At 47.2% G+C, this 26,464-nt stretch overlaps 1 protein-coding gene across 6 annotated transcripts in view; it reads right to left on the reverse strand.

The window, feature by feature from the left end:
* Nucleotides 1-26,464, reverse strand: part of LOC134529603 (nuclear factor 1 X-type) — a 608,051-nt gene that overhangs the window by 268,726 nt on the left and 312,861 nt on the right. The window lies entirely within an intron of this gene.

Below are 26,464 nucleotides of genomic sequence, written 5' to 3' on the forward strand. Positions count from 1 at the left end.
AACACTTTACACAGCAGCTCTCACAACAGCCTGTAGCCCGTGCTTGAGCCAGGCTGCTGGGGTCAGTTATAACACCGTGCAGCTATCAATTATGTCCCAGACTACAGCAACTGCCCTTTCCTCGCCCGCCGAACGATAGCGGGCTGCATACCTGCAGGACACTTCAAACAGAAGCTCTGTCAACAGCTTGTAGCCCGTGCTCGAGCCAGGCTGCTGGGGTCAGTTATAACACCGTGCAGCTATCTATTATGTCCGAGACTACAGCAACTGCCCTATCCTAGCCCGCCGAGCGACCAGTGGGCTGCATAGCTGCAGGACACTTCACACAACAGCTCTGTCAACAACCTGTAGCCCGTGCTCGAGACAGGCTGCTGGGGTCAGTTATAACACCGTGCAGCTATCAATTATATCCGAGACTACAGCAACTGTCCTATCCTCGCCCGCCGAGCGACCAGCGGGCTGCATAGCTGCAGGACACATCACACAGCAGCTCTGTCAACAGCCTGTAGCCCGTGCTCGAGCCAGGCTGCTGGGGTCAGTTATAACACCGTGCAGCTATCAATTATATCCGAGACTACAGCAACTGTCCTATCCTCGCCCGCCGAGCGACCAGCGGGCTGCATAGCTGCAGGACACATCACACAGCAGCTCTGTCAACAGCCTGTAGCCCGTGCTCGAGCCAGGCTGCTGGGGTCAGTTATAACACCGTGCAGCTATCAATTATATCCTAGACTACAGCAACTGCCCTATCCTCGCCCGCCGAGCGACCAGCGGGCTGCATAGCTGCAGGATACTTCACACAGAAGCTCTGTCAACAGCTTGTAGCCCGTGCTCGAGCCAGGCTGCTGGGGTCAGTTATAACACCGTGCAGCTATCTATTATGTCCGAGACTACAGCAACTGCCCTATCCTAGCCCGCCGAGCGACCAGTGGGCTGCATAGCTGCAGGACACTTCACACAACAGCTCTGTCAACAACCTGTAGCCCGTGCTCGAGACAGGCTGCTGGGGTCAGTTATAACACCGTGCAGCTATCTATTATGTCCGAGACTACAGCAACTGCCCTATCCTCGCTCGCCGAGCGACCAGCGGGCTGCATAGCTGCAGGACACTTCACACAGCAGCCCTGTCGACACCCTGTAGCCCGTGCTCGAGCCAGGCTGCTGGGGTCAGTTATAACACCGTGCAGCTATCTATTATGTCCGAGACTACAGCAACTGTCCTATCCTCGCCCGCCGAGCGACCAGCGGGCTGCAGAGCCGCAGGACACTTTACACAGCAGCTCTGTCGACAACCTTTTTCCCCCTGCTCGAGCCAGGCTGCTGGGGTCAGTTATAACACCGTGCAGCTATTGTGTCCGAGACTAAAGCAACTGCCCTATCCTCTCCCGCCGAGCGACCAGCGGTTTGCATAGCTGCAGGACACTTCACACAGCATCTCTGTCAACAGCCTGTAGCCCGTGCTCTATCCAGGCTGCTGGGGTCAGTTATAACACAGTGCATCTATCTATTATGTCTGAGACTACAGCAACTGCCCTATCCTCGCCCGCCGAGCGACCAGCGTGCTGCATAGCTGCAGGACACTTCACACAGCAGCCCTGTCGACACCCTGTAGCCCGTGCTCGAGCCAGGCTGCTTGGATCAGTTATAACACCGTGCAGCTATTGTGTCCGAGACTAAAGCAACTGCCCTATCCTTGCCCGCCGAGCGACCAGCGGGCTACATAGCTGCAGGACACTTCACACAGCAGCCCTGTCGACACCCTGTAGCCCGTGCTCGAGCCAGGCTGCTGGGGTTAGTTATAACACCGTGCAGCTATGTGCGAGCTGATCTATTATATCTGAGACTACAGCAACTGCTCTATCCTCGCCCGCCGAGCGACCAGCGGGCTGCATAGCTTCAGGACACTTCACACAGCAGCTCTGTCAACAGCCTGTAGCCCATGCTCGAGCCAGGCTGATGGGGTCAGTTATAACACCGTGCAGCTATCTATTATATCCGAGACTACAGTAACTGCCCTATCCTCGCCCGCCGAGCGACCAGTGGGCTGCATAGCTGCAGGACACTTCACACAGCAGCTCTGTCGACATCCTGTAGCCCGTGCTCGAGCCAGGCTGCTGGGGTCAGTTATAACACCGTGCAGCTATTGTGTCCGAGACTACAGCAACTGCCCTATCCTCTCCCGCCGAGCGACCAGCGGGCTGCATAGCTGCAGGACACTTCACACAGCAGCTCTGTCAACAGCCTGTAGCCCGTGCTCGAGCCAGGCTGCTGGTGTCAGTTAAAACACCGTGCAGCTATGTGCGAGCTGATCTATTCTGTACGAGACTACAACAACTGCCCTATCATTACCCGCCGAGCGACCAGCGGGCTGCATAGCTGCAAAACACTTCACACAGCAGCTCTCACAACAGCCTGTAGCCCGTGCTTGAGCCAGGCTGCTGGGGTCAGTTATAACACCGTGCAGCTATCAATTATGTCCCAGACTACAGCAACTGCCCTTTCCTCGCCCGCCGAACGATAGCGGGCTGCATACCTGCAGGACACTTCAAACAGAAGCTCTGTCAACAGCTTGTAGCCCGTGCTCGAGCCAGGCTGCTGGGGTCAGTTATAACACCGTGCAGCTATCTATTATGTCCGAGACTACAGCAACTGCCCTATCCTAGCCCGCCGAGCGACCAGTGGGCTGCATAGCTGCAGGACACTTCACACAACAGCTCTGTCAACAACCTGTAGCCCGTGCTCGAGAGAGGCTGCTGGGGTCAGTAATAACACCGTGCAGCTATCAATTATATCCGAGACTACAGCAACTGTCCTATCCTCGCCCGCCGAGCGACCAGCGGGCTGCATAGCTGCAGGACACATCACACAGCAGCTCTGTCAACAGCCTGTAGCCCGTGCTCGAGCCAGGCTGCTGGGGTCAGTTATAACACCGTGCAGCTATCAATTATATCCGAGACTGCAGCAACTGTCCTATCCTCGCCCGCCGAGCGACCAGCGGGCTGCATAGCTGCAGGACACATCACACAGCAGCTCTGTCAACAGCCTGTAGCCCGTGCTCGAGCCAGGCTGCTGGGGTCAGTTATAACACCGTGCAGCTATCAATTATATCCGAGACTACAGCAACTGCCCTATCCTCGCCCGCCGAGCGACCAGCGGGCTGCATAGCTGCAGGATACTTCACACAGAAGCTCTGTCAACAGCTTGTAGCCCGTGCTCGAGCCAGGCTGCTGGGGTCAGTTATAACACCGTGCAGCTATCTATTATGTCCGAGACTACAGCAACTGCCCTATCCTAGCCCGCCGAGCGACCAGTGGGCTGCATAGCTGCAGGACACTTCACACAACAGCTCTGTCAACAACCTGTAGCCCGTGCTCGAGACAGGCTGCTGGGGTCAGTTATAACACCGTGCAGCTATCTATTATGTCCGAGACTACAGCAACTGCCCTATCCTCGCTCGCCGAGCGACCAGCGGGCTGCATAGCTGCAGGACACTTCACACAGCAGCCCTGTCGACACCCTGTAGCCCGTGCTCGAGCCAGGCTGCTGGGGTCAGTTATAACACCGTGCAGCTATCTATTATGTCCGAGACTACAGCAACTGTCCTATCCTCGCCCGCCGAGCGACCAGCGGGCTGCAGAGCCGCAGGACACTTTACACAGCAGCTCTGTCGACAACCTTTTTCCCCCTGCTCGAGCCAGGCTGCTGGGGTCAGTTATAACACCGTGCAGCTATTGTGTCCGAGACTAAAGCAACTGCCCTATCCTCTCCCGCCGAGCGACCAGCTGTTTGCATTGCTGCAGGACATTTCACACAGCATCTCTGTCAACAGCCTGTAGCCCGTGCTCTATCCAGGCTGCTGGGGTCAGTTATAACACCGTGCATCTATCTATTATGTCTGAGACTACAGCAACTGCCCTATCCTCGCCCGCCGAGCGACCAGCGTGCTGCATAGCTGCAGGACACTTCACACAGCAGCCCTGTCGACACCCTGTAGCCCGTGCTCGAGCCAGGCTGCTTGGATCAGTTATAACACCGTGCAGCTATTGTGTCCGAGACTAAAGCAACTGCCCTATCCTTGCCCGCCGAGCGACCAGCGGGCTACATAGCTGCAGGACACTTCACACAGCAGCCCTGTCGACACCCTGTAGCCCGTGCTCGAGCCAGGCTGCTGGGGTTAGTTATAACACCGTGCAGCTATGTGCGAGCTGATCTATTATATCTGAGACTACAGCAACTGCTCTATCCTCGCCCGCCGAGCGACCAGCGGGCTGCATAGCAACAGGACACTTCACACAGCAGCTCTGTCAACAGCCTGTAGCCCATGCTCGAGCCAGGCTGCTGGGGTCAGTTATAACACCGTGCAGCTATCTATTATATCCGAGACTACAGTAACTGCCCTATCCTCGCCCGCCGAGCGACCAGTGGGCTGCATAGCTGCAGGACACTTCACACAGCAGCTCTGTCGACATCCTGTAGCCCGTGCTCGAGCCAGGCTGCTGGGGTCAGTTATAACACCGTGCAGCTATTGTGTCCGAGACTACAGCAACTGCCCTATCCTCGCCCGCCGAGCGACCAGCGGGCTGCATAGCTGCAGGACACTTCACACAGCAGATCTTTCGACACCCTGTAGCCCGTGCTCGAGCCAGGCTGCTGGGGTCAGTTATAACACCGTGCAGCTATTGTGTCCGAGACTAAAGCAACTGCCCTATCCTCGCCCGCCGAGCGACCAGCGGGCTGCATAGCTGCAGGACACTTCACACAGCAGCCCTGTCGACATCCTGTAGCCCGTGCTCGAGCCAGGCTGCTGGGGTCAGTTATAACACCGTGCAGCTATTGTGTCCGAGACTACAGCAACTGCCCTATCCTCGCCCGCCGAGCGACCAGCGGGCTGCATAGCTGCAGGACACTTCACACAGCAGATCTTTCGACACCCTGTAGCCCGTGCTCGAGCCAGGCTGCTCGGGTCAGTTATAACACCGTGCAGCTATTGTGTCCGAGACTACAGCAACTGCCCTATCCTCGCCCGCCGAGCGACCAGCGGGCTGCATAGCTGCAGGACACTTCACACAGCTGCCCTGTCGACACCCTGTAGCCCGTGCTCGAGCCAGGCTGCTGGGGTCAGTTATAACACCGTGCAGCTATTGTGTCCGAGACTACAGCAACTGCCCTATCCTCGCCCGCCGAGCGACCAGCGGGCTGCATAGCTGCAGGACACTTCACACAGCTGCCCTGTCAACAGCCTGTAGCCCGTGCTCGAGCCAGGCTGCTGGGGTCAGTTATAATACCGTGCAGCTATTGTGTCCGAGACTAAAGCAACTGCCCTATCCTCGCCCGCCGAGCTACCAGCGGGCTGCATAGCTGCAGGATACTTCACACAGCAGCCCTGTCGACACCCTGTAGCCCGTGCTCGAGCCAGGCTGCTGGGGTCAGTTATAACACCGTGCAGCTATTGTGTCCGAGACTACAGCAACTGCCCTATCCTCGCCCGCCGAGCGACCAGCGGGCTGCATAGCTGCAGGACACTTCACACAGCTGCCCTGTCGACACCCTGTAGCCCGTGCTCGAGCCAGGCTGCTGGGGTCAGTTATAACACCGTGCAGCTATTGTGTCCGAGACTACAGCAACTGCCCTATCCTCGCCCGCCGAGCGACCAGCGGGCTGCATAGCTGCAGGACACTTCACACAGCTGCCCTGTCGACACCCTGTAGCCCGTGCTCGAGCCAGGCTGCTGGGGTCAGTTATAACACCGTGCAGCTATTGTGTCCGAGACTACAGCAACTGCCCTATCCTCGCCCGCCGAGCGACCAGCGGGCTGCATAGCTGCAGGACACTTCACACAGCTGCCCTGTCGACACCCTGTAGCCCGTGCTCGAGCCAGGCTGCTGGGGTCAGTTATAACACCGTGCAGCTATTGTGTCCGAGACTACAGCAACTGCCCTATCCTCGCCCGCCGAGCGACCAGCGGGCTGCATAGCTGCAGGACACTTCACACAGCTGCCCTGTCGACACCCTGTAGCCCGTGCTCGAGCCAGGCTGCTGGGGTCAGTTATAACACCGTGCAGCTATTGTGTCCGAGACTACAGCAACTGCCCTATCCTCGCCCGCCGAGCGACCAGCGGGCTGCATAGCTGCAGGACACTTCACACAGCAGATCTTTCGACACCCTGTAGCCCGTGCTCGAGCCAGGCTGCTGGGGTCAGTTATAACACCGTGCAGCTATTGTGTCCGAGACTACAGCAACTGCCCTATCCTCGCCCGCCGAGCGACCAGCGGGCTGCATAGCTGCAGGACACTTCACACAGCTGCCCTGTCGACACCCTGTAGCCCGTGCTCGAGCCAGGCTGCTGGGGTCAGTTATAACACCGTGCAGCTATTGTGTCCGAGACTACAGCAACTGCCCTATCCTCGCCCGCCGAGCGACCAGCGGGCTGCATATCTGCAGGACACTTCACACAGCTGCCCTGTCGACACCCTGTTGCCCGTGCTCGAGCCAGGCTGCTGGGGTCAGTTATAACACCGTGCAGCTATTGTGTCCGAGACTACAGCAACTGCCCTATCCTCGCCCGCCGAGCGACCAGCGGGCTGCATAGCTGCAGGACACTTCACACAGCTGCCCTGTCGACACCCTGTAGCCCGTGCTCGAGCCAGGCTGCTGGGGTCAGTTATAACACCGTGCAGCTATTGTGTCCGAGACTACAGCAACTGCCCTATCCTCGCCCGCCGAGCGACCAGCGGGCTGCATAGCTGCAGGACACTTCACACAGCAGATCTTTCGACACCCTGTAGCCCGTGCTCGAGCCAGGCTGCTCGGGTCAGTTATAACACCGTGCAGCTATTGTGTCCGAGACTACAGCAACTGCCCTATCCTCGCCCGCCGAGCGACCAGCGGGCTGCATAGCTGCAGGACACTTCACACAGCTGCCCTGTCGACATCCTGTAGCCCGTGCTCGAGCCAGGCTGCTGGGGTCAGTTATAACACCGTGCAGCTATTGTGTCCGAGACTACAGCAACTGCCCTATCCTCGCCCGCCGAGCGACCAGCGGGCTGCATAGCTGCAGGACACTTCACACAGCAGCCCTGTCGACACCCTGTAGCCCGTGCTCGAGCCAGGCTGCTGGGGTCAGTTATAACACCGTGCAGCTATTGTGTCCGAGACTAAAGCAACTGCCCTATCCTCGCCCGCCGAGCGACCAGCGGGCTGCATAGCTGCAGGACACTTCACACAGCTGCCCTGTCAACAGCCTGTAGCCCGTGCTCGAGCCAGGCTGCTGGGGTCAGTTATAATACCGTGCAGCTATTGTGTCCGAGACTAAAGCAACTGCCCTATCCTCGCCCGCCGAGCTACCAGCGGGCTGCATAGCTGCAGGATACTTCACACAGCAGCCCTGTCGACACCCTGTAGCCCGTGCTCGAGCCAGGCTGCTGGGGTCAGTTATAACACCGTGCAGCTATTGTGTCCGAGACTAAAGCAACTGCCCTATCCTCGCCCGCCGAGCGACCAGCGGGCTGCATAGCTGCAGGACACTTCACACAGCAGCCCTGTCGACAGCCTGTAGCCCGTGCTTGAGCCAGGCTGCTGGGGTCAGTTATAACACCGTGCAGGCATTGTGTCCGAGACTAAAGCAACTGCCCTATCCTCGCCCGCCGAGCGACCAGCGGGCTGCATAGCTGCAGGACACTTCACACAGCAGCCCTGTCGACATCCTGTAGCCCGTGCTCGAGCCAGGCTGCTGGGGTCAGTTATAACACCGTGCAGCTATTGTGTCCGAGACTAAAGCAACTGCCCTATCCTCGCCCGCCGAGCTACCAGCGGGCTGCATAGCTGCAGGATACTTCACACAGCAGCCCTGTCGACACCCTGTAGCCCGTGCTCGAGCCAGGCTGCTGGGGTCAGTTATAACACCGTGCAGCTATTGTGTCCGAGACTAAAGCAACTGCCCTATCCTCGCCCGCCGAGCGACCAGCGGGCTGCATAGCTGCAGGACACTTCACACAGCAGCCCTGTCGACATCCTGTAGCCCGTGCTCGAGCCAGGCTGCTGGGGTCAGTTATAACACCGTGCAGCTATTGTGTCCGAGACTAAAGCAACTGCCCTATCCTCGCCCGCCGAGCGACCAGCGGGCTGCATAGCTGCAGGACACTTCACACAGCAGCCCTGTCGACATCCTGTAGCCCGTGCTCGAGCCAGGCTGCTGGGGTCAGTTATAACACCGTGCAGCTATTGTGTCCGAGACTAAAGCAACTGCCCTATCCTCGCCCGCCGAGCTACCAGCGGGCTGCATAGCTGCAGGATACTTCACACAGCAGCCCTGTCGACACCCTGTAGCCCGTGCTCGAGCCAGGCTGCTGGGGTCAGTTATAACACCGTGCAGCTATTGTGTCCGAGACTAAAGCAACTGCCCTATCCTCGCCCGCCGAGCGACCAGCGGGCTGCATAGCTGCAGGACACTTCACACAGCAGCCCTGTCGACATCCTGTAGCCCGTGCTCGAGCCAGGCTGCTGGGGTCAGTTATAACACCGTGCAGCTATTGTGTCCGAGACTAAAGCAACTGCCCTATCCTCGCCCGCCGAGCGACCAGCGGGCTGCATAGCTGCAGGACACTTCACACAGCTGCCCTGTCGACACCCTGTATTCCGTGCTCGAGCCAGGCTGCTGGGGTCAGTTATAACACCGTGCAGCTATGTGCGAGCCTACCTCTCTGTAAATAAGGTTGCAAATTTTATACTGATGTATTTGGTGGCGGTATCGTCACCTATGTACGTGTGTTGTTACCGAACGAGTGTGTTTTTTACTCTCAGAGATCTGTATTATGAAACAGTTTTGTTGTACAAGAACACCAAAATAGTTATTTATAAATTTCTATCATACTGACAGGTTATTTGAACATTTAGCATTTTATTTCAAATAAAAACTTTTAGCCCTACATTAGTTAGTTTGAATAAATATTTTTACAATTTAAATGTAAATTTTCGTTTACAATGTATGTAATCATGCAGTGTTTGTATGTGTACCGCAGAGTGTTAATATGATGAATATATTAACAGTTTTTTGGTCTCTGTGTAACTAAGCCGCTCTGTAAGTATTTAAATCATCTACCGAATACATCTATAAACCAGTTTTTAACTTTTTATGTCATCTTGGAAGGTTAGTGGTTCGCTACTAGTTGTCGCTAGTGTTGCTTCTTATCGATACCTTTATAAAATCCTGAGTGTGGCGGTACAGGCTTGATCTATGATCGCAGAAGCGCATTTCATGCTCCGAAATCAACGCCCTTTTCCATCAGGCTAAATAATAAGTTGGAAATAATGAAATTAAATTAGGTACTTTAACTATGAATATAATTTTTTTTTTTCAAATTATAGTTAAGTCCCTAGTAAGCCATTGTGATTTATGGTGGATCGTCAACTGTTTCTTTTAAACACTTTCATTCCACTCTCAATATTTTAGTTTCCAAAATCAGTTTTCATTGGCGATAGTGTGACTTTTTTATGATTTGCTTCAATAGCTTTTGCCCGGACGAACTTAGGAAAACTGAGATCGTGTTGGGGGATTCGGTGTACGAGCCAAGTATCCTGCCTCTACAGCTTCTCTATCCGAAGAGTTCGAACAGATCAACGTAAGGCGCTTATAAACCAGGTCGTACATTTCCATTAAAACACGTGTGTACTTATACATAGTGCAGTAGTAACTGTATTGTAAATGTTCCGCAACGTAGTAAAATTAACGAATATTGTACAAATTCATATTAACAAAACCATTTGTAATAACACTTTATTGGTTTTCCTAAGTTCGTCTGGGCAAAAGCTGATATCGATCCTTGCAACATACCCTGGACTATTCATTCCTTGTGTATTTATTGTACCTTAATGTATCGTCGTCTTGAACGAACTCGCTGTTAATGAGGAGTTATTCAAAAACCAAATAAACAATACTGCACAGAAAATAGTTTGGTTTAGACCGTCGATAATGCTCAGATTTCACATGTATATGGTTGATTTGTAAAAACCGCTGCAGCATATGTAATTACATTCCATGCTTCAATTTCTTTTTAAATGTTATAAAAACACAAAATTAATTAAAACAGTATAGTACTAAATTTTTGATGTAACACGTTTAAATATTCATGTAAACCTCATTTGATATTAATGATTAATCTAAACTTATTTTTTCACTAAAAGTCATTTATTAAAGTTGATCTAAATATTTTAAATTTCTCTTAGGAAAGTCAAAGTAAAAAAAAATTTGTTCAAACGTCTGATTTTATAAGTGATTAGCTGCAAGAATTATTTTCTTTTGTGAAGTTATTCGCGTTAGGTATTTCATTTATTTCTTAGAATACATTAATATTTTAATAATATTAGTTTCAATAGCATCTTATTGTATTTTCAGAAAAAAAATTGTATATGCTATTTGCTTTAATTAAACTAAACCTGTAAAATTCGCGTTATTTTATGTTGCCAGGTTGAACTCTACGAACATACTAAAGAAAATTACTATAAATAAAAATTGCTGAAGCGCAAAATGACTCTAAAAAAAACTGGAACTTCATTAAAAAGTTTCTGGCTCAAAGTAAAACGTAGATATTAAAACTGTGTCAAAAAATGATAAAATAACAAATGCAACGTTAAATCCTGAAGGAGCTGCAAACACGCTAAAATATTGGAAAAGTCAATGTCTTAATAATCTTTTAAAACAAAAACATAAATATGCCAAATAACTTGCAGTTAATAAACAACATGTCTAATGACCTTTTATTTTAACACCCCTCTCTGAAACTGCTAAAAGCCATAATGTTTCTTAAATGGGAAACTCAAGTTCTTTGTGTCTTGATAAGTGCAAAAATACTTTTAAAAAAACACAAATTGTGCAAATGTGTAGCTCATATAGCTAACTTAAGCTTAAACTTAGGTGTATTTCCTAAACGGCTAAATGAAGCGATTGTTATACACTTAAATAGGAAGCATATCTGCTAAAAAAAATTAATTTATTTAAATATTAAGGAACATTTTTTAAAATATTAGAGAAATGGGTTTAAAAACAATTAATGTAGTTTTATATAAGAATAAAATAAAGTCTGAAAATCAATATGGGTTTAGAAAAGGTTAGTAACAGCGGTGCTACAATTTAATTACTAAGCATTTTGCATAAATCAATACAGCAAGATAATTTAGGCTTTAGTGAATTGTTGTATCTTGCTAAGCCTTTGGATATAGTTTAACATAAGTAAGTTCTGGAAGAATAGAAGAGGGTATGGATAAGGGGGCTGGCATTCAAAAGGTTCAGGTTTTTTATTAAATTTTTCAATTTTGTATTTTTATACTTTTTATAAGTTTTTTAATATACAGATTATATAGTTAAAATACCGAATTTATCGTTAATAAACTAGTAGCACTCAAACCAGGGACTGTTTTTGAGAGTGTTCAATTTCGTGAAAAATTACGTAGTGTGATTGTGTTAATGATGTAAAAAAGGAAATAATTAAAAACAAGTAGACATAGTTAGGTAGTTGTCAGGGGTTCATTGACTTCCTGCAAATATTATACCTTCACTCCGGGTCAGGTAAGATCACGTCATTTTTTTTTTTTTTAAAAAAAAAAAAGCTGTTTTGTCATTGGGTTTCATTCGTTTGGTGGGCGCGTCAAACAAGGAGTGATTCAATGGCGAAGGTCATTCGGACGTGCAAACATTTGCAGTTGTCTGTTGATGGCCGGATCCAATCCGGATGGAATCCAAGATGGCGTCTTTGTGTTTCCGACCGCTCCTCTGGGGGCGGGGCATGGGACAGGTTGCGGCACTGTCACCTTCTTCGGGCCACCCGCCATGGACATGCGACACCCGCTCAGTCAGGGATCTCGCCAGCACAGCGCGAGGAAGTAGGCGGGGCCGGGTACAGCGACGGGAGAGCGTATCCGACACCCGGATCTGAGGGGGCGGCCACCCCTTGCGGACCACTGGGCACCGCGGCGAGTTAGAGGTCTGCTAACTCCAGGGAGGCTTCACGGAACCTTCCCGCGACTGTGCTGGAGGCACCGCGACACTTCCCGAGGTCCCCGCTGCAGCGGCGGCGGCGGCAGCCAGCGGGCAGATGTCGCTCGACTCTCGAAATAGCAGGCTTGCCGAGGAAAGCTAAGACCCACGGCGAAAAATATACGCGAGGCGAGTGGAGGGACGCGGTGTATTCTGAACATCTCGCCCGAGCAACGGCGGCGTGATAGGCCACGCCTACGTCCCCCCCGGCGCGAGGCGAAACAAACGTCCCACATACCGCCGTCACTGGTTACCGCCGTTCCCTCGGGCAGAACTCCGTAGTAGTTTCAGACATTTACCTTCTTTTTTTTTTTGACGTGAATGCACGCACGAAAAAGTGTCCCGTTACGCACATTGTTCCGTTACGCTGTGTCCCGTTACGCTCACTGTACGCTTGCGCCGCATCTATCTCTCTTCCACTCGACTGTTTATAAAGTGAAGTGAAAAGTTAATGTTTTTTTTTTTTTCATTGCTTATTACAACTACAATTTCGGCAATAAAGGTTAATTATTCTTGCATTTTAAAAATCTGATTACTAGTACTTATAATTTCAAGTATTTATTCTTTTATTAGCTATTAAAATTAAAATGATTCAATGTTGTTCATAAAGTATGCAATCATTTCATCAATGTTTTGTTATGATGTTGTCACGTTAACCTATCGTCCGTAAACCGACTTTACAGACAACCAATTTTTTTGGCGAAGTAAAGGATTTCGTCCTCTTTTAACACTAACCACGTACAAGATAAGCACTTACATTGCTCGGCGCTCTTTTTTACAACATAGTTGTTTTGGTTTTTAAAAACTGAAGTTATATATTATAAGTTTTAAATTATTAACATTAAATAATTATTTTAAGAAATAAATTTTGGGGAGATCTTTTCAAGATAGAGCTGCTGTCACGCTAAAACATTTTGTTAAACCGTGAAGTTTTTGATGTCGGGAGGGAAGGGTTCGGTTCTGTGGTTCGATAAACGGCTCATGGGTAGAGACATGCAAAATTCGCGGATTTATTTCGCGATAGGCTAGCATTAAAACAAAACTATACCTTCGTATCGCTTCTGCGATTGGCCCACATTTTATCCGGGGAACTGTGAGCCAATGGGAAACACTAAACCAAGAAAGTGCCAAATTACGGACAGCCTAGTTGAGACGTCTCACGCGTCAGTAGCCAATGAACAGGTGTCATTTCCGCGAGTATTTAAAGGACTGTGGAGTCTATCCTAGAGGTCAATGAATCCGCGAATTTTGCAGGTCTCTACTCATGGGTTGTGATGTTTCGCATGTACACGTGTGGTGGGCACAACGTGCATGTAAAAGGGGTTGCAATCTATTTGCGAGGGTTGCCGAGACTAAGCCAACGGGGTGTTTTGAACGATGGGCTAATGCGTTCCGAGGATTTCAAATGCTAAGTGTAATGTACACAACTAAAATAGTACACTATGTTTCAGAAATATTATTACATTAAACGCTATCTTACTCAAATATTGCAATGAAACCAAAATGTAGAAGTAGGTTATTTGAAACTGAATTGCCACGCGGGAAGTGTTCTGATTGCGCTGTAGTTTGCCTGACATTTCCTGCTAGGGTCATCACAGTCACCATAAATTAGTCAAAGTGACTGGCCAGAAACCTTTTATAGCGACGTGTAAAAAGAGCACATATCAAGTTTTTGAGCCGCGGTCATGGGGCGTGGGTCATTGTGAGGCCAGGCGTGACTCATTTATGAGCTCCGAGATGGTTTTAAGTTTCTTCGAGGTACCAGCACATTACTTTTGTCTGAGGGTTTTTCCTGTAAACTTCTTCCGATAGTGCTTTTGGTTTTGCGGTTGAGTCACAAATTTTCTCGTCAGATATTCACCGGACGTTATTTTCGAGATGTTATATGTCATGGATATGAATATACGTATGAACAATCGCGTGAATTTTTACCGCTATAGATAATATTCAGTTAACATATTTTGAGAAAATTTGATAAGACATAAAATCTAAGAGAGCTATCGTAATAAAAATGTACAGAGAAAGCCCTCCAATAAAAGTGATTGCAAAAAAAATGTTAAAACAACATGACTTGTGAGACACAGCCTTAAGCCTGATTTCACAACCGTACTATGTAAACACCTGCCAAACAATTGTTTTTTTCTTAAAATCAAAGGTTAAGAATATGAATCGAAAAAAACCCAATAACACACCTTAACTTTCTAAAAAATTAAAATTTGCTACATTTTGTAATATTTATCAGATGAACATATAATCTTTTTTCGAGGTTCTTCAAAATTATATACTCGACTTACACTTCTAAACGAGATAGTAACTTATAGCTGAATGTTACACAGTTTAGCTTCATGTTCATTTCAAAGTCACGACAATTTCAACTCTATGACGTTCAGTCCGGTTACTGTTTATTTCTTCTTGCCTCCCCAATATAAGTATTGGAAATTGTACAAGATAAAATTATTAAGAAAACATTTTTAAAGTTCTAGTTCTCCCACTTCCGGAGAGTAAACCGTTATAGAGTTAGAAGTATTATAAATGAAAATTTAAAGTTACAGCAAAATATCTGAACTTTTTCTATGTTTATTATATTTTAATAAGGAACCTATTCATTTGCCCCTGATACACATACACGTGACGGCATTGAAAGAATACAAAGTCCGATACAGTAACTTAGCTTCAGACGAAGAGCTAATGTTGCCGCCCAATGACAGGATGCGCTCATGTGATCAACATTTGGTCACCATAGAGTAGAGTATACTATAGACTTACGTTCCACATAAAATTAAAATTAAATATATATTTTTTTAAATAGGTATCAACTACAAAAAAAGAGTTTTTTTGTAATTTTTTTCTTCTGTTTTGGCGTCTGTAGCGTCGTTATAAAGCGATTTCCCTAAGCCGTGCAGCTGAGAGTATCGTCCAGAGAAACGCGTCGTTTACCAGAAGTGCCGATTGAAAGAGAGGAAGTACTGATGAGTAGGGACACCTGTATTTCGCGAATACATTCCGTGTCAAGGTATGTCACAAAACAATGTAGCTTTTTCTTAGAGTAATGGCGAATCGTGTGCGTGCAGCAATAGGGTATCCACATTCCCATTGGCCCCGTCAAGTGCGGGAAAACACCTCTCGCCGACCACAGCCAATAACTACAAGAAAAAAAAACCACGGTGTTTTGCGATGTACCTAGACACGAAATGTATTCGCGAAATACAGGTGTCACTACTGATGAGTTTCACTTGAGTAGCCGGTGGTTGCGATGGTAAGTGCACGGCCAGGGAGGCAGGGAGGCAGGGGGGGGAGTGACCCGACTAGACGTGACTTGTGCTACTCCAGGACACCGCGGAACCCGCCCCCCCCCTCCCCCACCCCCCCCCGCACCCCTCGACGAGGCCGGCGGAACCGTGGCGGACGTTGCCATGCGAGCGGCCCCGATGACCCCGACGTCCAAGCGCCGCACTGTTCCGAATGCACGCTGTCCAGCTGGCAAGTCAGGCATAGTCAGGGAAACGTCAGGCAAGTCGGAAATGGCCAGGGAAAGTCAGAGGATTTACTTTGTTTCCTTAAAATAAAAAGTCATGGAAATTTTCCCTGTGATGATAATTTGAAAGGAAAATGTATGCTCTGTTATACCATCAACAAAAGTATGAATTGTTTTTTTTTCCATATGGTGTTTTAGTGTACAGTCAAACTCACTTTAAAACGGCGTAGTAAGGTTCTGAAGAAAGTGGAGAAAGAACGACACCATGTGTGGGGATGGTGGAGGATCGGTTTTCTTTATTTTTTTTTCCTTCAGAAAACTGTAAAATAGGTAAATTATAGAAAAACAATTAGGGAAATTTGAAAAAAAAAAATTGATGCAGGTGAAAGTCAGCGAGATCTTATTCCTATAATATGTGAACACCCGGCCGTCGTTCCGTGTGCAGGGTGTGGCTCAGTCATATCGCGATGTGCTCTCGGATTGGTGCTGCGTTTCCCTGAACGCCCGTGCTCTGATGTGAACACGGCTGCAGTCACGCTTGTGACTGGTCGGTCTGCGTTGGCGTTTCCAACCTCGTGTGCCATTTAAAAAACGATACACACCGTCTTCAGGAACATCTTATATGCTGTTCCTAAAAGCCCTTGCACAATTTTCTGTACAGAAACTGACTGACAGGCAGTGGATTCATACCTTACCATCTAAAATACTTATTATTATTTGTAATTCATTTTGTATATATATCATGATAACTTATTGATTCTAATATATTCAGGGTGGTATTTAACTGCATTTTTAGTTGTTTTCAACGTTATCTCTCTGTGAATATTATACTAGTAATTATTGTGATTGTCTCAGGCCAGAAGTTTAATAGCAGTTGATAGCTGCATTTACAATGATTTTACAGTTACTCTAAAAATTTTCGTTTGGTTTACGATGTAAAGCAATAAAAGCGGGGGCGTAAACTTTTCATTCGTAACACACGCATTTTTTTGTCATGTTGTATTGCTTGCGCTAGAATTGCGTGAACGTGCCTTGGTCACGACCTACTTTTCCGAACTAGTTCAAAAATGTATCATGACATGTTTAAGATTTCATTCAATGAGTGGCGACATGCAATTTTAATTCACGATTCAATTCCCAGAAACACGTCGCTCACCCGGAAGTCGTTTTTCCCTAAGCGCAATGAAAATGCCTTTATGGAGGTATTAGGCCTTACCATATTGCAAATTTCAAGTATGTATTTTGATACCGCTTACAATAAAGCTTCCAAGCCAGTATTGTTTTGGGTTTGGCATGGCATATCACTTGGCTCTGGCTATTTGCTGAAGTCACACACTTGTGAACTGGTGTGACTATCGTGATAGTTGTAGTTGCCAGAGCTTGTGGTTGCAACAAGGTATAGAAGAGAAGTTCTGGGAGATATGATTTATGCCTTGACATGCCAAAAAATTGTGATAAATAGTTCAAAAAAAAAAAATTACAGCAAAAAGGTAGAAAGTGCAAGATGGCGGAGCCTAATCCGCCTTAAGGCAAGATACGTTTGGCCGAACACCTTCGCTTTATGCTCCCGAGATCTCCCGTCAGTGATATAATTGAAAGCCTCATATTCACTGGGTGTTTTGAGGGGTCCCAGTGTGATGTGGGAGATCGGGGTAGGCGCCAGCAGTGCTGACAAAGTCTAAGGGCTAAGGACACAGCCAACTATCTGGTTAGCTGAGTGAGGCAGGGGGCTAAGGTGAAGACTATGCTGGGTTGCCCTAGCCTCTGGTCATAGCTGAAGCTCTAACACCTCCCTGATCGAAGGTGGGGGAGTTATCCCTTGACATATCTGTCTTAAGAGGCCACTCCAGTGTTTCAGGGGCACTGCGCAACCCGCGCTAACCTCATAAGATTCAGTGCTATTTTCATTTTGCTTATAACTTATTAACTAATATAGATTTCGAAATGATGCTTGCTTGATATGTAAGACAACGATGCTCTTATCAAAGCCCCTTTCTTCAAAAACGTGCATAAATTATGGTTCAAACCTAGACAATACACTTATACATATTAGTAAAGATTAGTATGAAACCATAGTTTATGTACGTTTTTGAAGAGTGGGGCTTTGATAAGTGCATCGTTGTCTTACATATAAAGTAAGCATCATTTCGAAATCTATATTAGTTAATTAGTTATAAGAAAAATGAAAATAGCATTGAATCTTATGCGGTTAACACGGGTTTCGTAGTGTCCCTGAAACACTGGAGTAGCCTCTTAATATTACTTGCTCTGTAATGTAAAAATTGATCTGCAAGCTGACTCACAATCTACCCTAAAGGGCGCATATTTGGGAGGACAGGTGGAGGGCGCCGACCACAGGTAGAAACACGGATGACAGCCTCAGGTTCCTTATCGCTGCAACTCAGGCGGTACCTGGCGTGCTTGAGACCGGCTAGGGCTCAGAGGTGGCCGAGGGCGTGGCTTCTACGCCACGAGAACTGCACTTATCATAACCTGCTTCCGGACTGGTTGCCTGCGCTAGGTTAGAAAGTCACTCAGCACGAAAGTCACCGCCGAGGCCTTAAAACACGTCTCAGTGAGACGTCAGGTCTAGTTGTCCCTGCTGCCGCAGCGAGTCGCTAGGCTGTCCGTGACGCACACATGCCTGCTAGAACAACACTTCACGTTCCTCGACATCAGCTGGAGAAGCTATATTCACTGAAAACAATCACTATTTTAATCAATATTTCAAATACATTTCTTATATTTATTTATTAATTTGGATTGAATTTCAACTATTTCCAAAATAAAATAAATTAAAATATTATTTTTGTTCACATACAAAAACGTTTGCTACAAATTTTTATCTTCTCGTAGAATTATTTATGTAACAATACGAGTTCAAATCACCCTGGAATAATTGAAATATTCGGCTATTTAGTATCATCACGGAAGGCTAAAACAAAAAAAAATAAATAAATAACATCCTCATACTTTAAATAATAGTACAATTTAATTGAGTAATATATTTGATGTACATCATTGAAAGTTATTAAAAACATAGATTATTCTCATAGAGGCACAATTTAAATTCTGTATTTTATTGTTGCTTTTTTTTTTTTTTTTTTTTTTTTTTTTTTTTTTTTTTTTTAGATTTTGGCCTGTTCTGTCTTGATGCTTATCGACACACAAGAATAGCCATCTTGTCAACTCAGCAAAGAACCACGTACAGATTTAGGGCGGTATTGCAAGACGTTCGGGTAAGGTAGCGAATAAGCACTGCCTTATTGGGACACAACCGTAACCTCAACTCGCGGGCCGTATTCCTGAACGTGTCTCAACCGAACCCCAGTAAGGAATCAAATCGGCAACAGTTTTAATGAAAGGTTTCCTGCACGAGCCTAGAAACTGATTCCAACGCATTCTAGCGGGTCTTTCACCGACATAGATGCAATTGTGTTGGCAAAAATACTACAGATAGCAGAACCATCACACAAAAACATAAACCACCTTTCTAGTTTTCTCAAGTACTTTTTAAGTTGCAATTATTTCTTGTTATGACCTGAATTCCAGGATAGTTTCGCTACCATAAAGTTTCATTTGGCACATTAACACGTTTGGTACGTCCCAAGATGATCAAGAAAGTGACTATAGGGAGTTAATGGCGCCAGACGCAGGTCCGCCATTTGGACGAAATCAACGAAAAATCGGCAACTGATAGGACACCAAATCCGTTCCCTAATAATAAGGGATTTACCGTGTCCTATGATGCACTTGGAATACTGATATGGTACAGCTGTAACATATCCAACACCTAAACCCTTATTTTTGGTTCTTTGAATACCGTTCTTAGACATGCAGTTTTGGTCTGCACACTCCTGGTCGCTAGAATGTGAGAGGTTTTTTTTCTTACAATTTACAAGAGTGAGCTCTCGTCAGTGTCAAAATGGACAAAACTGGTATTAGCGAAGTGGTTTTTAGGTAAGGACGATGCGACTTCAAGACCCGACCTAGAGTAGATGAGTATATAGAGCACTGTCCCTGGTCGCAGTACTGTGCCACAGATGACCGTCCCAAATATGCTCGCAGCTCACCAGCTCGGTATGTTGTGCATAGGGGCGACCGCAGAGTTGATGTGCTCGCCAGTGTAGTCCTTACATGGGACCTCCTCCTGGACCTCGGGAACTGACGAAAAGCTTCAGAGAGGTTTGTTTCTTAAGGCTGGGTTTCACACGCCTTGTTTCTCTGTCCTCATTATAACTGTTAGGCATGGGCTAATTATATCAGTTTAACACTATAGTTTTCTTGCTTTTGTTGTTCTAGCACAAACATCAACAAAAATTTATTAAGCCTAATTTAATGGTTTAATAATCGTAAGTGATGCACGGCGAATTTAACACACACATATGGCACTTAGGGAATGTATGTTGAAAATATTTGTGACAGAACAGCCAACGAACAACTGCTTCAGCGTTAGAATAGATAAATAGCTATTATTTAATAGTAGTGATTAAAAAATGAAGTGTAAGACAAAATAATTTTTGAGATTGTTTTTTTATACCTGGACCACGTTATTTTTTGTATATATTTATTTGAGTCAATTTTATTTAAAATGTCTTCATACCATAGGTGTTTACCTTGTAGTAGAGGCTGGAGTGGCGCGGCAGCACACGAGGCTGATGCAGTCAGACTGACTGGAGAGCAGTGAGTGGCCACGTGAACCCTAGCGAGTGACGTGCTGAGTGTGACTGTCCCTGCAGAGGCCTCCACGTTGGCACCGCTGTTGGGGGAGGATCGTGGTGACTATGTTGGGAGGATTTCCCCAACCTCTGGTCATAGCACCTCTCTAACTAAAGAGGGCGCTGCCGGGTCTAACTCTGCCACAGTGCATCCTCAATTGCATGTATGAGACCAGAAATGGTGAAAGGGCTGAATCTGCGGGCAACAGCAGATGCGATAGAAACCTTTCCGGGGGGTTCGACGGCCGAGCCTCGGTGCATCGGTCCCAAAGGGCCCCATAGTGAATGGATAAGGCCCCATGGTAAAGGAGTTCGACTGGGTATGGTAGTTGCGGTGTCGGGCGACCGGGCCTAAAAACGGGCTGTAAACTGCACGGCGAGGTTTCCCCTTTAGCCTTGTAGTCGGTGGAGGTACTGAGGAAACCCCCAGGTGCCTCCTGCCTGGGCACTGTAGTTGCCATTTTCCAGCTGAGGTTGACGGCGGTCGTCGCCTGACGAGTGTAGTCGCATCCGGGCCTTAATCGGCTGTAAACCCGCCGGGCCGAGGTACGGCGGGTCGGAGGGTTTTCCGAGGCGACGAGGACACCTCGTGGCTGCACTATGAAGCGCGGTGGTCTGGTCAAACTACCGGCGAACAGTCTGCCGACGAGACCAAAAGTTGGTCGTAGTACGGGAAGAATCCATCATGTTTGAATGGTTCCCCGCTGAGGTTTTCTTACGGCCCAGGATTCTTGGTGAGGTAGGACTCGTACTTGGGAGTGGTGCCCCGAGTGCTTTAGGGGCAGGTATCAGGGTTCCCTAGCCCATTGAAGTACCGACGTTGTGAGCGACGAGGACAGCTCCGGTAACCAGCCTGGACAGCTGGCAGAGGTTGGGTAGGCCTCCACCGGACCGCGGGTTCGCTGGGTGATTGAGGAGTCCCAGTGTGAGGCGGGAGACCGGGGTAGGCGCCAGAAGTGATACTCCAGAGGGCAAGGGAGCATCCAACTTGCTGGTTAGCTGAGTGGAGTAGGGGGCCGGAGGTGGTGCATAAACTGAGATGGGTAGCCTCAGTCCCTTTGCATAGCCAAAAGCTCTAACGCTCTTCCTGGTTGCGTATGCGGCGTATCCGCATCCACGCCCGTGGGGGCCCCAGGGCGGTAAGGCGTATGCTAAGAGCGCTGGGTTAACAAAACAAAAGGGGGGAAACCCTTAGACAGTCTATGTCCCTGCAGAGGGCGACTGGGCCCGAAATGGCTGTAAACTGATGAGCTTGCTCAAAGGTCGGTGTAGAAGCCGCGATAGCATCAAGGCTATCCTGCTTCTAGGAATGCCTATCGGTCTGCGAGGGGGTACCCGGGGCTAAGGCCTGTAAACCTGGGCTATTGCCCCAGGTCGGGGGAGAGACCATGATAACTTCTAGGTCCTCCACTCTCCCAATCGGTTCAAAATTGCGGACCAGACGTCACCGAAATTGGTAGTGGCGCGGAGTGTTTCTGTTTGTGAAATAGGTCCCCGCTGAGGTTTCCTTTGTCGGTCCAGGACCACAATTGGTGTCGGCCTCGCACTAGGCGGTGGTGCCCCGTGTGCTTTAGGGGCAAGCACGAGGGTTCCCTAGCCCTGAGACATGCTGACGTAGTGAGCGACGGAGACAGCTCCGGTTACCGGCCTGGATAGCCGGGAGAGGTTGTGTAGGCCTCCACCGGACCGCGGGTTCGCTGGGTGATTGAGGAGTCCCAGTGTGAGGCGGGAGACCGGGGTAGGCGCCAGAAGTGATACTCCAGAGGGCAAGGGAGCATCCAACTTGCTGGTGAGCTGAGTGGAGTAGGGGGCTGAAGGTGGTACATATGCTGGGATGGGTAGCCTCAGCCCCTGTGTATAGCCGAAGCTCTAACGCCCTTCCTGGTTGCGTATGCGGCGTGATCCGCATCCATGCCCATGGGGGCCCCAGGGCGGTAGGGCCATTAGGCTGAGAGCGCTGGGTCAACAAAGAAAAAAAAGGGGGGGGAACCCCCTTGCACGACGTATGTACCTGCAGAGCTGCAGTCACTGAGTAGTACACTCAAGTACAGGCGCACGACTGTGGAGTCCAGGTACAGCCTGCACACCTAGAACTGACAGGGGTTTGCGGCTGTGCGCGGAAGCAATCGCGGGATGGACTCCACAGCAGTCCACATGCTGCAGGTGATGTGTCCCCCGTTCATTGGCCGCTTTTACGGGTACACGATTGGCCACTTCATTGACTGAGCTTCCTCGCTGACTCAAAGTCCATGGAATACTTCCGAGGTCGAAGGCAGGGACGAAACTAGACAAGTTTCCACCCGGGGCAAGAACTCATCTTAGCGCCCCCTTTCATTTTTTAAACCAACCAATCCAAAACATTTCCCGACAGCACTTCATATCGCCACCACATATTAATTCCCCCAATTTAAATATTTTTTTAATCCAACTTAGATGGTAAAAAAACGGATTTATTTGCAGTCACTTCGTTTTCAATACATCGCAAGTTGTACAGTACACGAAAAAAAAAAGTTTTGTTTTTAATATTTGATGATAAAGATGTAATAAAATATTCAGTTCATCTGCCCTGGTAGTTTGTACGATCCCTATCTGAGGTGCCAAAGATATCGACAGTAAAAAAAAAATAACCTGAAGCGGAACCTCACAACGAAAGCTGAGCTGCGAGCGAAACTGGAAGATATATTTTCCGGGAACGAAAGGCCGTCGCTCAGAACTAGGCCCACGGTCTACGATATCCAAGTACGTGTCTACAGTAAGAATCACTCCGCCAGTTCAGCGCCCCCTGAGAGGACCCTGGTCGAAGGTAAAACAGTTGGAATCGAAACGCGTCGCGAAACGAAACAGCTGGTATTTTGGACGATCCCCCATCTGAGGTGCAAACCCGAGGCCGCACAGAAAGCTTCGCTATGTTCGCTATGTTCGCAGCGCCAGGTGGACACACAGGATAGTCCAGTTCGCGATGTCGGAGAGACGCATGCCGTGGGATTCGAGTGATGGATTTATGTGGATGTTGATATTCTGCTGGATCTCACAGTACGTGAACGTAAAAAAGAAATGGTTTCACGAATGTAAATTAGAAACGAAAGACTCTGGAGAATTTCATCATCTGACGAAGCAGTTGCTTGTGAGGATGGAACAAAATTTATGGAATATTTAAGAATAAATTCAACTCAGTTTGATAGCCTTGAAATAAAATCCCAGGCATTATCCTGCATATCCTGCCTTCCATTATTCTTTGTTCGATTCATTCCGTAAACGTGGGTATTTTCGTAATCTTTCAATTGACTCTTCCGTAAACCTTGGACTGTTCAGAGTACGAAAGTTGGAGAAATCACAAAGGTTTTTAAAATTTTTTCCTTAAATGAAACAATTGCATCTGTAAATAATCTGAGTGTGTATGTAACTGAAATGAAAAATTATCTAATTTTCTGGCAAAAGAGCACTGAGTGCTGGTATGTCAATGCAACCTGTATTTGTAAAGAACTTGAAAAGACAAAATAAAGAGACTTTGAAATTGAATTGACGAGCAGACGCAGCGGCGCGGCGTCTCTGGCGAAGTGCGCATGCGCGAGGTGGCGGCTAGGCCAGGGGCGCCAACTCGGCGAGGCTCGCTACAGATATTCGGCGGGAGCAGCACTGCCGCTAACAGCTAGTGAATGACTGCGCGGCGCGCCAAGGTCGCCCGGTGCGGCCGCGGCAGGCGTGCAGCGCAGTCCGACGTCTGTCTCCCCAGCGGCTGCAGGTCTCACTCGCCGAGCTGGCTGTTGGGGAAGCCTACAACTCACGTAGTTTCGGTTACCTACCACGTTCGTGCAACTTCGGATTTCTCTCAAAAATTGAAATTTAAAAAAAAAAATCTAAGGGTTAGGTTAGGTTAGGTCAGTCACAACATGCTTGTTTTCATTGGAAACTTCTGATTTAGCGGCTGAAGTGGCGTTAATACCAAAACGCAAAACTTCGGAAATCTTCCGAAATTCTTGCAGGGAACCGAAACTACGTGAGTTGTAGGCTTCCCCTGGCTGTGTCGTGCTCCGGTCAGTGCTACCAGAAAAAAAATATATTTCCCTTCTTTACATTTTATGATTTTTTTCTATATTTTAAAATATTTATTTATTGATTTTTTTTAAAACGGTAAAAATGTCAAGGAAGCGTTAAAAAATATTTAAAAAAAAATCGCGCTAAATAAATATTTGGTGAGAAACTACATGTCACGAAAGCAAACGCAAGAAAGCAATTGATGACAATCGCTTAGTTGGTAATCATGAAAAGAAAACGGAACGACCAAATCGGCGTTTGTGAACCAGCCTTTAAGGTGGACTTGGTTATTGCTTTTTTGTTTCATGTCGGTACATTTTTATTTTCAATGCTATCCCCGAGGATGTTTCACAATACGAGCATTGCTGATTGCTTTCAGTTTTCAGGTTTTGTGTACTGAACTTTATCATCTATTTGTATCGTCTATTTACATTCGTAGTTGTAAGTTTTCCGTGGTTTGAAGCGCCACGACTGCTCGCTAGACGAAGGCCTACATTGTCATTGTTTCCGCAGAAGGCAGGCATACAACTTACTTCAGTGGTCCCATCATCGGAATATTTCTTCATGAACATCAGTAATCTCACAAGGCAAGCGAAGGTACAGCGTCCAGCGAGTTCACAGGCTACTCGCTTGCGAGTTCACAGGCTACTCGCTTGCGAGTTCGCTCTCCGCGAGCAAACCTCGCTCAGTGCAGTGAATCTGGCTCGCTTCGGTCCAGTAGGAACATTCTCTTGCTTAAACGCTTCACGTTATCGTGTTTGGATTGGTTGCTCGAGTCTCGGTAAACATATCAAGTAAGAAATCGTTTAAAAAATATATACGTATGCCTTTGCTTAAAAAATATTTTACGGATACATTAAAATGAAATTTTAAATTCAATTAAAATCAGAAGTGGCTAAGTAACTGAACTAAGCAGCCTACCTTTTCGAAGCCACTTAAAAAAATTCTTAATAGGGACCGGAAAAATTCGCGAATTCAATGACAGGATAGACTCCAAGATCCTCTATGCACTCCGACAAATTACATCTGCTCATTGGCTACTGATTCGTGACAACTATTAACTAGAATGCTTTTGATTCGATACTGCTTTCGTTGAGGATTATTCATTGGCTCTGATTCCTTCAGACAACCTGTGGTCCAATCACTGAAGCAGCAAAAGGTTAAAAACATTTGCATTCTAGCATATCGTGAAATGAAACCGCGAATTTTTCCGGTCTCTACTTATTAAATATAAAATTGTTTTGCTTTAGAATATGTATTTTACGATATAATTTTTGCAAAGAAGGTAGCTCCAGAGGAAATCCGTGGGTTTATTTCGCGACAGCCTGGAAGTGAAACTCCCGTGGCTGCGCCCACACTTGACTCGGAGCCTCTAGGGCAAACCTGATAGCGGGAAACCCACTAGCTGAGGGTATGTAGCGTGCTTCTGATCTCGGCTTCATCAGAAGAGTTGTGGCGAAAATTTCACTTCCTCATACTATTATTAAAGGAAAAACTTTTCAGCCTATATCCTTCACACAAGAAAAATCAAAGTTTACAATGGAAAACGGATTTTTTCGAGCATATCATTTAAAAATTCTTAATTTTTTTTTTTCAAAACAATAACCTATAGGGAAGTAACTTGGCTTCTGGGTTGTAGCCGCGTCCATGGCGAATGATTCACAGAAGGTTTGGTCGACATTGCAGTCGCCATCATCAGGGAGCAGTTACCTACTGCAGTAGGTAACTGCTCCCTGATGATGGCGACTGCAATGTCGACTGAAACGTCGGTGAATTAATCGCCAAGGACGCGGCTACAACCCAGAAGCCAAGCTACTTCAGACAATGGTCGTGAAAGCCTGCGAACATTATTAATAACCTATAGTAATGTGGTTTTGTCAATAATTTTAAAGTGGGGATGCCCAAGTAAAAGTTTGCATTAAAAATGGTTGTTTACCTGATGTACAATAAACGACTATAACTTTCCTACGAAATGTGTGCTATATGATCACCTTTCTGTGTGTGTGTGTGTGTTTTTGTGTGTGCTCTGTGCGTTTATTTACAAACAGTTTTAGTCGTTAATATTTTATTTAAATTTATGTTTTAAAGCATATTATATCATAAAATATATTTTTTCTAGTTAAGCACAATTAGATGAAGTACCTTAAACTACCATTTACATTCATTAAATTCTATTAAACGAGCACATTATAAGTAATAGATTTTTT

The sequence above is a fragment of the Bacillus rossius genome, chromosome 2 (assembly GCF_032445375.1).
Source record: "Bacillus rossius redtenbacheri isolate Brsri chromosome 2, Brsri_v3, whole genome shotgun sequence".
Classification (NCBI taxonomy): domain Eukaryota; kingdom Metazoa; phylum Arthropoda; class Insecta; order Phasmatodea; family Bacillidae; genus Bacillus; species Bacillus rossius.